This window comes from Temnothorax curvispinosus, unplaced genomic scaffold (assembly GCF_003070985.1).
Source record: "Temnothorax curvispinosus isolate PA1 unplaced genomic scaffold, ASM307098v1 QBEX01005067.1, whole genome shotgun sequence".
Lineage (NCBI taxonomy): Eukaryota > Metazoa > Arthropoda > Insecta > Hymenoptera > Formicidae > Temnothorax > Temnothorax curvispinosus.
In genome coordinates this window covers 18,828-32,407 of record NW_020214847.1, presented here as the reverse complement: position 1 = coordinate 32,407, position 13,580 = coordinate 18,828, and the positions used below count along the sequence as shown (strand labels likewise).

The 13,580-nt window shown below is 40.7% G+C and overlaps 1 protein-coding gene across 3 annotated transcripts in view; it reads left to right on the top strand.

Moving 5' to 3' along the window:
* LOC112454424 (paired box protein Pax-6-like) overlaps positions 1-13,580 on the top strand; it is a 94,851-nt gene that overhangs the window by 62,559 nt on the left and 18,712 nt on the right. The window lies entirely within an intron of this gene.

The window sequence follows — 13,580 nt, the reverse complement described above, 5'->3', positions numbered from 1 at the left end:
TATTTTTATTCTCTATATATATAAAATTTTTTTCTTATTTCTGTTCATAGAATATACTAAAGTTTGTACGGAACAACCTGGGACACCTGTATAACTACACATAATCATACAAAACTAATTATTGCAACTGTATTAGACGCACACACAACTCTATAATCGAAAATATCCTTTTACGATTTGCCAACTGTATTAATAACGTTAATCCCGCGTAAAACTAACACATATTATCACGCAATGAGCGCAAGATCTTTGCAGTGCAGAACATTATTCCGTATTAGTTCGTGATACAGCATATTATTTCATATTCCGATCTTATAGAGGAGGATAGGAAGGGGGTACGCAATCAAATATGGTAACTGTTGCGAGCATTCAACCGCATGCGGGCCCCGGGGGCCGGATTATCGATGCGTTGCTGCGGGGGTAGCATCGTTTATAGGATAACCCGTGTCAGGAGGGTTGTTTCACCCCCGTCCTTTCTCCCCTTCGCCCTCTCGTCGTCGTCTCTCTTCGTCTTCCTGCCGACGCCTCTTCCTTTCCATCTCTCTCGCTCTCTCCTTCAAGATCTATCTCACCCCGCGTGTATCCTCCCTAAGTATCTCGACTGTTGTCGATGTATCGGTCGAAACGGAAGACCCAACGACGCCCCCGGCCAATCACGCGGCAGCCATCCCCCGTTCCTCGGAAAAGCAAAGCGAAAGCAGATTACGGCGCAATCATCGCGCGAGCTGCAGGCGCCGCTCGTTTCCCCTCGTCCTCCCGGCGAGGGAGATTTTTCGATCTGGCCTGCTTCATACAGCACATCTTAATCTTTGGAATCTACATTATAATTTCTATTTTCTTTAAAAATTTCACGTGATATTAAAACTATTATTTCTTTCTTGAACCATATATACTGTGGAACATGTACACGTATACATTATCTGTGGATCGATTGTTCTATAGTGATTGGTATTTTTTTCAAGATAATGATGAATAGATTTTAAATGCTTATTAATAAAATGAAGGAAACTCATAGAAGGGATGATATCGATAGTGTCGAGAATAAAAATCATTGATGCAACTTTTGTTTTTAATAGAGATCATTTTAATAAAATAGCTAAAACGCATATTAAAGCTAACCCTTCGTTGTCGCATCGTTCTAAGAACTCTCTTACGTACATGCGCTCTTCAAAGGGAGTTATTTAGGTCTTCAGCTGTTCTCCCGATAATGTCGATACTTTTATAACGCCAAAGGGAGAGAAGAACGCACTTTCTTCGCACTTTCTATAAAGAATTGATGTTAAAAGACCCAACAAGCAAGGGCACAGACACACTTTTTAATTTTTTGCGCTTTTGTCGAAGAGCGTCGTTGCTACTTTCATTTCCTTCTCAGCGAGAAAGATATGGAAAATAGTTCAACAGAATAAATTTTCCTTGAAATAATTATAATAGTCTAAGAAAAAAAAGTTGTAGTTGCTTTGAAAGTGAGGGTAATTCTGCCGCTCTTGCAAACTCTTTTTAACATCATTTAGTTGTGCAAGCAGAATTATACGGCACAAGCTAACAAAGAATACATCATTACAATATATTTTGTTTTCACTTCTGCGATTTATTTGTAGAACATTTTCAAAAATCTTTAAAATTATTTTTAATCAAAGGTGACTTCTAAGAATCAAATGTAATTAGGATAGCCGAAACAAGTAATCAAAAACCGTTTTGAATTTCCACTTAAATTTTTGAAAAATATGGTTCCTTTTTTTACAAAGCATCTACAATCTTCACAAGGATATGTTTTATTTCTGTAATGGATCGCGTCTTGTCTCCCACATTTCCAATAATATCGAGCGATCGAACGTGCGGGATCGGTGCGCTGGTAATCCTCGGGACATTGTTCAAGAAACATTCTCCGAAATGCAGTTAGTTTATTTTAGATATCATCGCGCACAGCCCTCGTCGTATAGTCGAGACGTCGTCGGGTTGTCTAGTGAATCTGATTCACAATGCATCCCGGAGTTGCATTGTACGGCGTTGCGCGAGCCCAGACGACGTAGAGGCATGCAGAAGAATTTTCACCAGAGGGTGGCAAGAAGGGAACAAGCAGGCGGGAGAGAAAGGGAGATAAAGAAAGGGAAAAGAGAAGACAGAAGACCGGCGAGATAAAGAGAGAAAGGAGATGAGAGAGCGCGCGGAAAGGGTCTCCATCGTGATCGAGGCGAAAGGGGGTTCGGGTCGTTGCAGCATTGTTTTTTCACCTCCAAACCCCGCATGGGCGTCACTGCGGGAGAAACGCGGGATCTCGAATACCTTTCTATGACTTCAATATTGCTGATACGCGTGCTATATACGCAACAACGTGAATGCATTAGATATTGGCATTATCGACGATGAAAGGACAATGTGATCGCCGGCATATTATTTTTGCCAATAAAATGATGAAATTCCGTATTACGTGAAGATTGCGTGTTAAATTCTTTCGATGTAACGTACATACAAATGAAATTGATATAAAGCGAAAAGAATTTAGTCGCGCGTCGCGCGTTACGAAAATTCCAATTGCCGATTTTATCGTAGTCAATGATTTTTTATCATTTTCCGGTCCTCGTCCGAGTCTTGATCTTAAAATAGCCCTTCTAATCACACTAATCCCGTTCTGGTTCCGTTCGCAGTTCCGAAATACGAGCAGTCAGTCGTAGGATTAAAGGCATGCAGGGTTCAAATGCGAAGACGATTTTGGGTCTGGATTTAATGGCACCTCACACATTCAATCTCCCTGAGTCGCGAAAGGCGGGTTAACGCGCTTTTATCACTGGCATCCCTGTCGTACTCGTTCAATCAGCACGAGCCTCCCTAGAGCGAGAGTCTCTTCTTCCGGGGTTCTCTTTCTGTTCGTCGAAGGCGCGCGCGTATTCAAGCCTTCCGCGGCATATTCGCCGATCTCCGCTCGAGATACAGAGGTAAAACAATATAATGGCTGCCTGCTGCGCCCGGTACCACGGGATCGAGGGTGCACCGAAGGCATTATTGTCAACCTTCTTTATCTCGCGAGCCCGATCTCTCGCTCTCCATCAGTCATCCCTTTCGCTCCTTCTTTTTTCCGCGTTTCCTGCGTTTTTCTTTGTCGAATTTTCTCCCGGGTTAGATACGCACCACCGCAAAACGATGCGACAGCTTTTATCACCTACCGGTACAATGCGATCTCTGGTTACCTCCGTTCTGGTTGTTGCTGTTGTTGTTACTGTCGTTCTGCCACTGATTCTTCCAGCTCTCCGAGCTACGCCAACGCAGCTCTTTATCATCGTTTTTTGATTCGCATTAATAATGTGAGTTTTTCCTATATATATAAAAACTGTATATGTACATTAATCTTTTAACCTTCTGACGCTTTGAAATGTACCGACTGAATCAAAATAAACAATTGTTATCTATAATACGACAGTGCAGAAAAAATAAAATCCAAATAAAATTATTAAATTAAAAAAGCTTACATAAAATCCAAATAAAATTATTAAATTAAAAAAGCTTACAAAAAAAATTAAAAAAATAATCACACGATTAGCATTCTAATTTAAAAGAATAAATAGAATGGGCCAGCTACGAATCTCTGTCAAACGTCATTTACGTCAAAATCGATATTTGTTTCTCAAAGAAAATCTTTAGAATAGATAACGTGTCGACGACAGAGATTCCACGCGCGTAAAAGTCGCATTTAGCATCAAAGCATAATGCTTTCGCGTATCTCATTTTCTCACAACTCGACCGATCTTCTCGTTTCTCGAAACAGCCGCGGTCTCGATCGAAAATCCTCAGACACCGCGCCGCCGCATTTTTACGATCGAGTTTGAAATTCGATAGACCAAGAGTGCATCCCGGCGTTGCACGGCCACGCTCCAACCCGGATATATCGCGCGAGACGTCACAGATGCACACGTTGCTCCGCAGTCCGTTCTATTTCAGGATTCCAGTATTCGATACCACACCCTTGCATCCGACGCACGCCAGGGCATTACGTGGGTAACGTATAAACAAGAATATTTACGAGGCTCCACCCCTCCCCCCTTCTCTCTCTCTCTCTCTCTCTCTCTCTCTCTTTCTCATCGTGATGGTGATCTGTGTGTACATTGGTGTAGCATTAGGAGGAGGAGGAGAGAGAGAGAGAGAGAGAGAGAGAAACTCTATGCATTGGATTCGCAGGTCAGTGGGTTGTCGCGTCGCGTCGCGTCCGCATCGCCTCGCCTCGCTACGCGTCACTCGAGCCCCGGTGTCACCGTGGCTCGATTTATCGCGTCCGTCAATCTACGAAGGCTGACCTCTCGTCGAGTCTCGGATTACCTACCTACCTACCTACCTACCTATCCACCTATCTATCCGCCACGCCGCGTCACAACGCGCTCTCTCCTTTTGTCTTCCGCTTTACTTCCTCGCGAGCGAGTTATGCGCGACGCACGCTCGATAACAGCCGAGATGGCCAGCCGTTACGCATTACGCTGCAACGGCGTGTTCTGGCTATCCCACCTTCTCTCTATAGATTTTTTTTTAATTTAAAGTTCTTTTCCCTCTGGTCGCAACGTTTTTTTGTGACATTTATTCTTTAAATTTGATTCCTTAAAATTTATAAAATTTATTCCTTACGTATTAGTACAATTTTAAAAAATAGCAAGGTAAAAATATTTTTTTGCAAGCTTGCAATACATCTTACAGAAGATAAATTTTTTAATGTTTTTATAATTTTATTAATTTATAATACTCAGTGTAATCACAGTTTTCGCAAAACATATTTAAATTGCAACTTATACTTGAAAAACTAGCATTAATAAAACTTCAAGAACAATTTTTCGATCGAATTCAATTAATTACATACCGATCGGTGTTTTTCGTTCGTTCACGATCTTAATTTACGCGAATCTTTATTTATACGGTATTGTGTAATACACGGTAAGCTGCCAGGAATGAATTTGCTTAAACGACGGAATGAACCATAAATTAACGCGGTGTGACGTTTAGATTCCGCTGACTAAAGGTGTGTCGATTAATAATGTACAGCGGCTCTCTATCTCTATTCCTCTTTCTCTCTCTCTTCCCCCCCCCCTCTCTCTCTCTCTCTCTCTCTTTCGTGCTGGTTGTGCAAATTCCTGTTGAGATTTGCGTATCGAAAACAATACGCCAATCCTCTCTCTTCTATCGCGTTTGAGATAGTATTCGGAGGTAATCCCCGGGGATCGAATCGTCATAATCCCCTTTGTGCCCGATATTTCACTGTGCAAAATCGCCGGCGCGATATCAACTTCACCGCACTCGTGACGATACGGGAAATTTAGGCTGTCGACTCGTGTCGGGCCGAAATCGCGCGAAATTTTGCGGCAGAACGCGATTTTAGAAGGAAAAAAGAGGGAAATAAACTCGTCGCGCGTGTGAACGCTTTTTTTCGTGCACACCCCTGCTTGCAGCGAGAGGATTAACTTTCCAATGCATCGCGAATTTCTGGCTTACGTGGGAAAATGTATGGATGTTACGGGGATTCTGCCAAGCGAAATTGCTGGCTAACAATAAGTTACATACAGAGTGTTCGATAATAGGCGTTTTATAAACAAAATGATCCTTTTCTTACTGAAGAGGGAAATATTTTTTTTTTACTTTTATATTTAATCGTCATTTCTTTTCACAAGTTTTAAACGTCTCCTTTAAATAAATTCACTATTGAAACTTTATAAAATCTAAATCCACTTGATATTAAATAAAGAAAAATATTATATTCGTACAACTAGCTTTATTTCTGAAATTATTGGGAAGTGAGAAACCTCTAATTGATATTCAATATTTCTGTTATTGAAAAATGACTTTAGCTTTCGATCCCCTAACAAAATTGCTTCGTTCGTCGAGCTGCGCCTATTAGCGTACACCCTGTATATCGTATACTAACCACACGTATCAAGGGAGAGGTAGAGAAAGCGAGGAAAAGGGCAATTGAGGGCGGGGAAGAGGGTGTCTTCCCCCTTCGGTTTTGTAATTCCTGCGTATGCTGCGCGCAAATCATTCCGCTCGGACCGTTCGCGGTCTCGCCATTACGGACTTTCGACCGCACGCGGAAACCGCGATCGAGGAGAAATTCTTTCGCGATCGAAACCAGTTCGCAAAACATGTAACGGAATCTGGAGATGAAATTCCTTCGAACGTGGCGAGCGCGCGTTGAAACGGCCGGCGCGCGGCGTCGCGGATTCAACGCTTTCGCTCCAATAAAAGCTCCTGCAGCTTCGAATTCTGCGCGAAAATTTGTACAATTCTTTATCGTTTGTGCCACAACTACGCCTTGGCAATTAAGACATAAAAAGAATACTTAAATAGTTAGAATAAAAAAATATAGATAAAAAATAAAATATGTGATAATGGATGCACAAAATAAAAAATAATAACTCGTTCCTTAAAAAATATACTTTATAAATAAATATCTGATAATTTTTTACCTTAAGAATGTAGAGCAGAACTCTCGGCTTAGGAAAAATCGGGAGAAACAAATTGAAAATTTTTCTGAAAAATCTGACATTTCCTTAAAATCTCTTTGTATCTAAGATCGTGGCTCCTTATCTTAATTTTTCGTCCCTTGTATTTCGTTCCTTATACTTAATCGTTTACCAGCATATTCCTTAACGGAGGGTTAACGGAGGGTTAACGGGGTAAGTTCCCTCTCATTTCCTCTCTTCCTTCCTTCTTTGACTCCTCTCAACCTTGCGAGCATCTGTCAACTTGCCTGGCGTCGTCTATCGGAGGGTGGTAACGCGTGAGAGGGTGACAAAGTGGAATAAGAACGATAAGGGTGATAGTATCCGATCTATCGATTTTAGCCTTAAGGTGTCGCGCTTACGTCGAGGCGACGCACCTCTTTTTATTATAGATTTTCAATGAATCGTAAGAGACTGAATAAAGAGACGCTAATTGCGGACGCGTTTTTCTCCCCCACGTGTCGCCGCGACTTCGTAGGCCTCGGCATCCGGCGCGGCGGTCCGATCGGGAAACGGGTGACGCCTCAGAGGGTGACAAAGTGTCTCAGCAGCCGCGAAGAGACAAAGAGAGAAAGAGAGAAGGAGAAAGAAAGCGAGCGTAGAAGGGAGGTGGGAGGTGGGGGCGCATCAAGGCGGAGATCTCTTTCCTCGCACACTATTTCCTTCGACCCCTTGACGAGACACACGGGTAGGGTTGACTGATCTGCCTCGTAATGCCAATCGATATATACACTACACACGGAGAACCATCACTCGGTGCGACACGTCGACCGACGCTCTTTTAGGCAACGTTCACACGAGCGAATACCCACTCGCCCCGCTTTGTCTACGGGAGAGGTGGAAAGTAGGGGGAAGGGCTGAACTCTCCATACGTGACGAGTGTATGAATAATGCCAAGATATATGTGCGCCGTATATAAAGCTCCTTTTACACGAGCGAAATCTCGCCGGAGTACTCGCGATGAAATTGTTCGTTTTAGAGATGATGCGTCATGGACCAAATAATACTCTTTAATATGAAAATTATGTCATCTTAAATCTTCGGGCTTGACTGCAATACTGCTATATGTCTATTATATCTGTTTCCAAAGATAAAATAGGTTCTAATTTTATAGATATAATTCTAATCTTATATATATTTTCTGTATTATAAGTTGGTAAAACTGTACAGATGTGGTGTGAATTTTATCACAAATTATATTTTTCTTTCTCTTCGTCGATTGTGTAAGACGAGCTTAAGAAGCCAGACGATATCTATACGTTTGGTACATCTTTATGCTCTTTGGCACACCGAGTCTAAATTTCGCGTTTCCACGGGGTTAGATGGGCGGGCAGTGACAGAACCCGGGATTGAGTCAAACCGTCGCATCCCCGCTTTTCAAGTGAGACACCCCATATAAAAGAATTCAACCTACGGTAAACGCGCCTTCGGAATTCGTTACAGGTCCCTCGGAATCGAGTGGCTCGTTCGTAGTTCTACCGCGTCTCTCGCAACATCGAAATTTGATACAAAGATGCATTTGATTCAAACGTTCTTCTAAATAAACACACATATAAGACGCGCGCACACTCGATAGCATAAAATATATATTTGCATATGTGTTTGTAAAAATATTAAAACCGTACTCGAAGGTTTACAAAATGCTAGAAATATTTATCAGACAGTAAGTAAAAAATTTTAAAAACATGAAAACCAATTATTTTAAATAAAAATATAGAATGGCGACATATAAGTAGAGAGAATTTCTATACAACAATAATAATAATATATTTAAATATTGCTCGATAGAATTTTATTGCAATTGCTGGTTGAAATGGATTAAGTTAAACGAAGACACTCTTATCTCGTGTCATTAATACTGGCAATCCATTGAATTTTTATTAAAGAAGAACTCGTGATTGAAAGAAAATCTGATTTGTCTGTCAGACTTCGCATAAAATAATATATTACAAAAATCGTGAAAATGAGAAAGAAAATATATCAACGTGTGGTTATACGTTGTCGACGAACAATGAATTACGTAAGACCGTGGTTCGCCGATCAATCACCTACGGTGTTACGTAATGCTCCAGCATTGCGAAGTCACACTTATCGCGCTCTACTCGTCGCTTGAATTATAGTCTTTATGCGTGCTGAATTTCATATGATGCCATTTCGTGATCGACCTAATACGAGCTGAACAGCCATTATAGTCTTTTCGTTTTGGGAAGAAAAATTTTTCTTAAAATTCAATCTGAATATTTTATCACAGAACAGTTTATGCTTTGCTCTGTAGAGCAAAATTATATATATTTCAATAAATATGTAATGTAATTATATATTTTATCACATTTTAAAATTGTAATTAACAAAATCAATATAAATACAAAGTAACGTATAAAAATCTTAGCATAAACTTATAGCTTAAAACCAAATTTTAATTTTATAAGTTTATTTTATTATTATTTTAATCTACGGCCGACATACCCCGTCAACTTTTCATGATACACTACCGGCTGGTCCCACATCTATGGATGCCATGCTCCCTTCTTTGAATTCCTATTAATTCAGCGATATTAATCAAAGAGCGACTTCTCTCTCGTTATAGCGTGCCTCATTGTTTTCGGTACCCCCCTCCCGATTCAATATCGACATGCCCTGTGACGCAATGCGTTCATTCGCCACCGCTACAGGCAATGCACGCGCATACACATATACACACGTACTCACACATATGTGTATTCATGGGCGAATGGGCGATGTGTGCAGCTTGTGAAACTGCGAGGGATACGCCGAACAAGAAGGAAGGATCACAAAGGCCAGCGTCGTTGTCGTTGTCGTTGTCGTTGCGATCGAGCGAAAGCAGGTGCCGACTTCGAAAGAGCCGAAAAGAGTTCGACGTGCTTGTCGACGGGGGATCTTCAATCACCATCGATGGTAGCGCGTATCTATAGAACGCACACGCGGCCACGTATTTTCCTTTCTCCTCTCTTCCGCTACTCTTCCATTTTTTTTATTGTTGTCTTTGCGACCCTTCGCGCCGCGTGGGGTCGCGCGAAGAATTCTCCAGAAGTCCAGAGGAAAAACAGAAGGCTCTTGGAGAGCGAGAAACAACGAGAACTTGTAAAATGAATATTACGAAGAATGTATAGCGATAAATAGCTGTCATAGTCAACGTAAACCAAGCTGTCCATTATACAAGCTGGAAACCAGGAAAAGCTGACAACCTCAAAATATCTGATATTAAAAAAGCCATCGACGACAACAGAAAGGTAGTCTTATCTCGATGATGTTAAGAGTAAAATTTATGCGGATAACTGTTTTCAATAGTTTTAAATTTTTTTTATATCTTATATTGGATTAGAAGAAGAGGGAAAGAAAGAGATATCGAAGCGAAATATTTTTTATACACGAGGTAGTCCAACTTTATCATATTTCCGTGCAAGTCACGGTACGCAAATATTCTACGCTATATAACTACTTTGAACTGGCGATGCACGAAACGCCCGTGTTCTTCCCTCGCGAGTCCTGAGAACTCGAGAAGGACATCAGCTTGGCCACGTTCCCAGGGCACCGCGGGGGCCTCCCGCTATTTTCTTAACCTAGCACCGTGCAAACCGACCGAACAAACGGACGGCCCGCGGTGTGTGTCTGTACACGCGAAAGTCGCCACCGCCTCCCCCTGTAACCGCATAAGAACCGCGAGAAAGTTACCCTCGTAGGATCGACGTCTACCACCACGGGGCCCCTGCATGACCCCAGCGTCTTTTCTTAGCATCTACCCTACCCTGGCGGTCTTTCCCTCTTTGTTCTCGCTCTTTCTCCAATTCATTTTTATTGACGTTCCCCTGCACCTCTGTCTTCTCCATCGCGGCTCTCGTCAGGTGCCCCGAAATTATTATCGTTTCTCTCTCACGATTGTGCTCCGACAATCTTTATTTCTCGCGAATTAGCCGAAACCATTCGTGGTGAACGATTTTTTCTCTAAGAACTGCTACACCGCGAACAGGTTGTCGGTGTAAGACAGAGAGCAATACATCTACCAAAAGGATACTATAGTAATAATAGTGTCAGATAAAAGTAATTTATTCGGATTTATTTATTTTTTTTTATTTTAAGTTTTTATTTCAAGAAAATATTATTTATCTTATTTTATCAACTGTGACAATGTGTTGGCTTGAACGTGATATTGCAGCAAATTCGAACGATGTTATAATTAACGGTTGACATAAAGACATTAAATAGCAGTTATCTTATTTTGGTACTCGAAATGATTGTTTCGGTGAAATTGATAGCATTTAGCGTGAAATAAGGAGAAGTGCAGAACTGGCAATAGAGATTTCGACACATATGTATATATTATGTTCTTACTAGATTGCGTTAGAGTTAATCTCCTCTCTATCGATGCTTCTCATATTGCTAAAGCGCGTGGAACAAATTATGCGATTATCAAGCGAATTCGCGAAATATTGTCTAGCCGGTACAAGGCTCATCAATTTATCCATTCACATGACGATGTAATTGAGTGTTGAAAAAATTATGAAGAAAAATTTTTCATTTTGATACCGCGAGCAAACCAAAGGATTATCTAGGATTTTCCTTGCGGAAAAGATTGAATATGGTAAAGAATTATATTTAATTGCTTAAACATAAATTTTAATAGAATATTTCAATTATTTTCTGTGGATTAATTTGTAAAATTAAAAATTATTGATGCCTCGACGTTTTTTTTATCGAAGAAGTTGTGGTTGAAATATTTTGGAACGATATTAGGACGCTCTCTAGAGAGTCAGAAAATAATTTTGCTAGTTAAAGGTTAAAAAAAACAGGGATAAAAATTCGCAAGTATAATCCTGCTGGCTCCAAATTATCACAGAAAAACAAAGCATTGCGTGCAAAGATAGCGAGAAGAACAGTGAGAGAAAGAGAGGAGGGAGAGAGAAAGAGAGAGAGAGAGAGAGAGAGAGAGAGAGAGAGAGAGACGAGTGGCAGAGAAAAAAGGAACGGCACAGCGGCAACTTCCCGAAAAATTAATATCCCGTGGGAAGGAGGGTGCACCGGCTGCTTGGCTCTCGGGGACGCTTCCATGCTCGACAGGGTGCAGAGGAGCGAGAAAACGACGGATGGCGATGGTGCGGGGAGCAGCAAATGGAAAGCCGGGAGAAACTTTGTTTTCCAAAGCGATTCCCTCGCGCTTCCTGCAGGGAACGGTAGCGGAGAAGGCCAAAGGAGCGCGCAAAGGGATTAGACGCATCTCGCAAGCCAAGTTTCCCCCGCGAAGAAACTCGTCTACGCCGAGATTGCCTCGGTCCGGTCGCCACCGCGCTCTCGAGCCGATCGGCTCGGTAGGATTTAATTGGGCTTGACCGCTTGACCGGATTAATTAATCGGCCGATTACGCCTATCGACGAAGTCTCGGCCTCTCAGCGAGATCGTTCATGCTTCTTCGAGCTATTTACCCTGCGCTGAAGGGTATCCCTTTGTTCGCCGTCGGAAGGTGGCCCGACTAAATTCTTAAGGGCGGTTTGTTGCAGTGGACCTTAATTAAAAGTTCCCGCCAACCTGGCTCGCATAATTACGCCCGATATGGAGTAGCTTATAGCACAGCTGGCATAGGTTGAAGCTGCGATTTTCATTGTTTGTAAAACGCTCCGTATTTTCTTTGTACGTGATTTACTTTACCCTATTAAGAAATTATTTTTATCTTATTTATCTTATATATGAATCAGAATGAGAATAGAAAGGGGACATGTGACATTTTGGCCGAAATTGAGTTTAAAATGGATTCTTGCTCTACATAGATAGGCGCATCTTTCTGCGCAGAAACAGGACATGTGTAACGCTTGTAAGAGGGTGACTATCGAAATTTAGGTCGAGTACAGAAAAGATACTTTGTGTAGCACATGTCCCCTTTCTGCACTGAATGAAGCTGCAATTAATTTTCGTTTAGTACTGGGCCCCATGTCAATGAAGCAAATCTCTTTCACAACGAGAGTAGTGACGAAAATGATGGAGATTAAACCTAGGGTGTTTACTCTTCTTTCGTTCAAGTTACAGAAAGAAACTTTTTATTTCTTTTCTTATGATTTTGTTTAAAAGTGGGTTGCTTTTCACAAAAAGTATACAGTGCTGCCTTTATATTCAACGCAGTAATCACAAACATTCTTTTACGTTATTTAAATCATAGGCCTAGTTTAAATAACCTAGTTTATTTTTGTAATAATCATTTTTCTTTAACTTTAACTTTTCTCATGTTATTTTTAACAGTAGGGTTTTTTCAAAAAAGGACTTTTTAGAGCTGCCATTATTTTTGGTTATTAAGTCGTAGACAGTAATTTATTTTTATGTTATAACTTTTTGAGGTTTTTTTGTTGTATTTCTTCAGCTGTAATTTTTTTCCTTTAAAAATTTTAACTTTTATCAGTAAAATCTTTGAATATAAATAATATTTTCAGCACTACATTAATTTACAATCTTTCTAAGAGTACAAAATAATATTAAGATTATTATGGAACTTATGTGCAGTACCCAAAGGGGACATTTGTAAAATTTAACTTTCCACTAGCGTAAAATCAAAATGTTAAAAAAAATTTTAATGAAAACTTTAAGAGATCCCCCTCTTCTCAGAGAAAAGTGGCATAAAATCTATATTGAATATTGAAAAATTTATATTGCTTACAAAACAATTTTTTTGTTTTTCTTATATGATTTTGTCACATGTAGATACACCCTTTCTGTTCTAACCGATTCATATATTTTTATTGAATTGAGTGCGTAAATCAATATAAAATATTCTACGAGAACGTTCGTCGTAGTTATATTATATGGGTCACAAATTCGCAAATTTGCAGGATTACATCTCTCATCCTAAACCAATCCAAATGTGTGAAACGTATGAATATTCTACGGAGATTTTTGTATTTTTTCAAAGCTGTGGACAACTGGCAAAGAACATTCAAGACGTCCACTGGTCGTCACAGTAAAAAGAGAAGAATGGAGAGAGGGGAGAGGTAGCGGAGTGCCGGGGAAAGAGGAGGTCCGCGTGGGTTGGAACGTTGGCTGTAGAATTTTGGGAGAATTCTGGGGGATTGGTTGCGTCGGAGTGAACTTATGAAACGCCCAACCCTG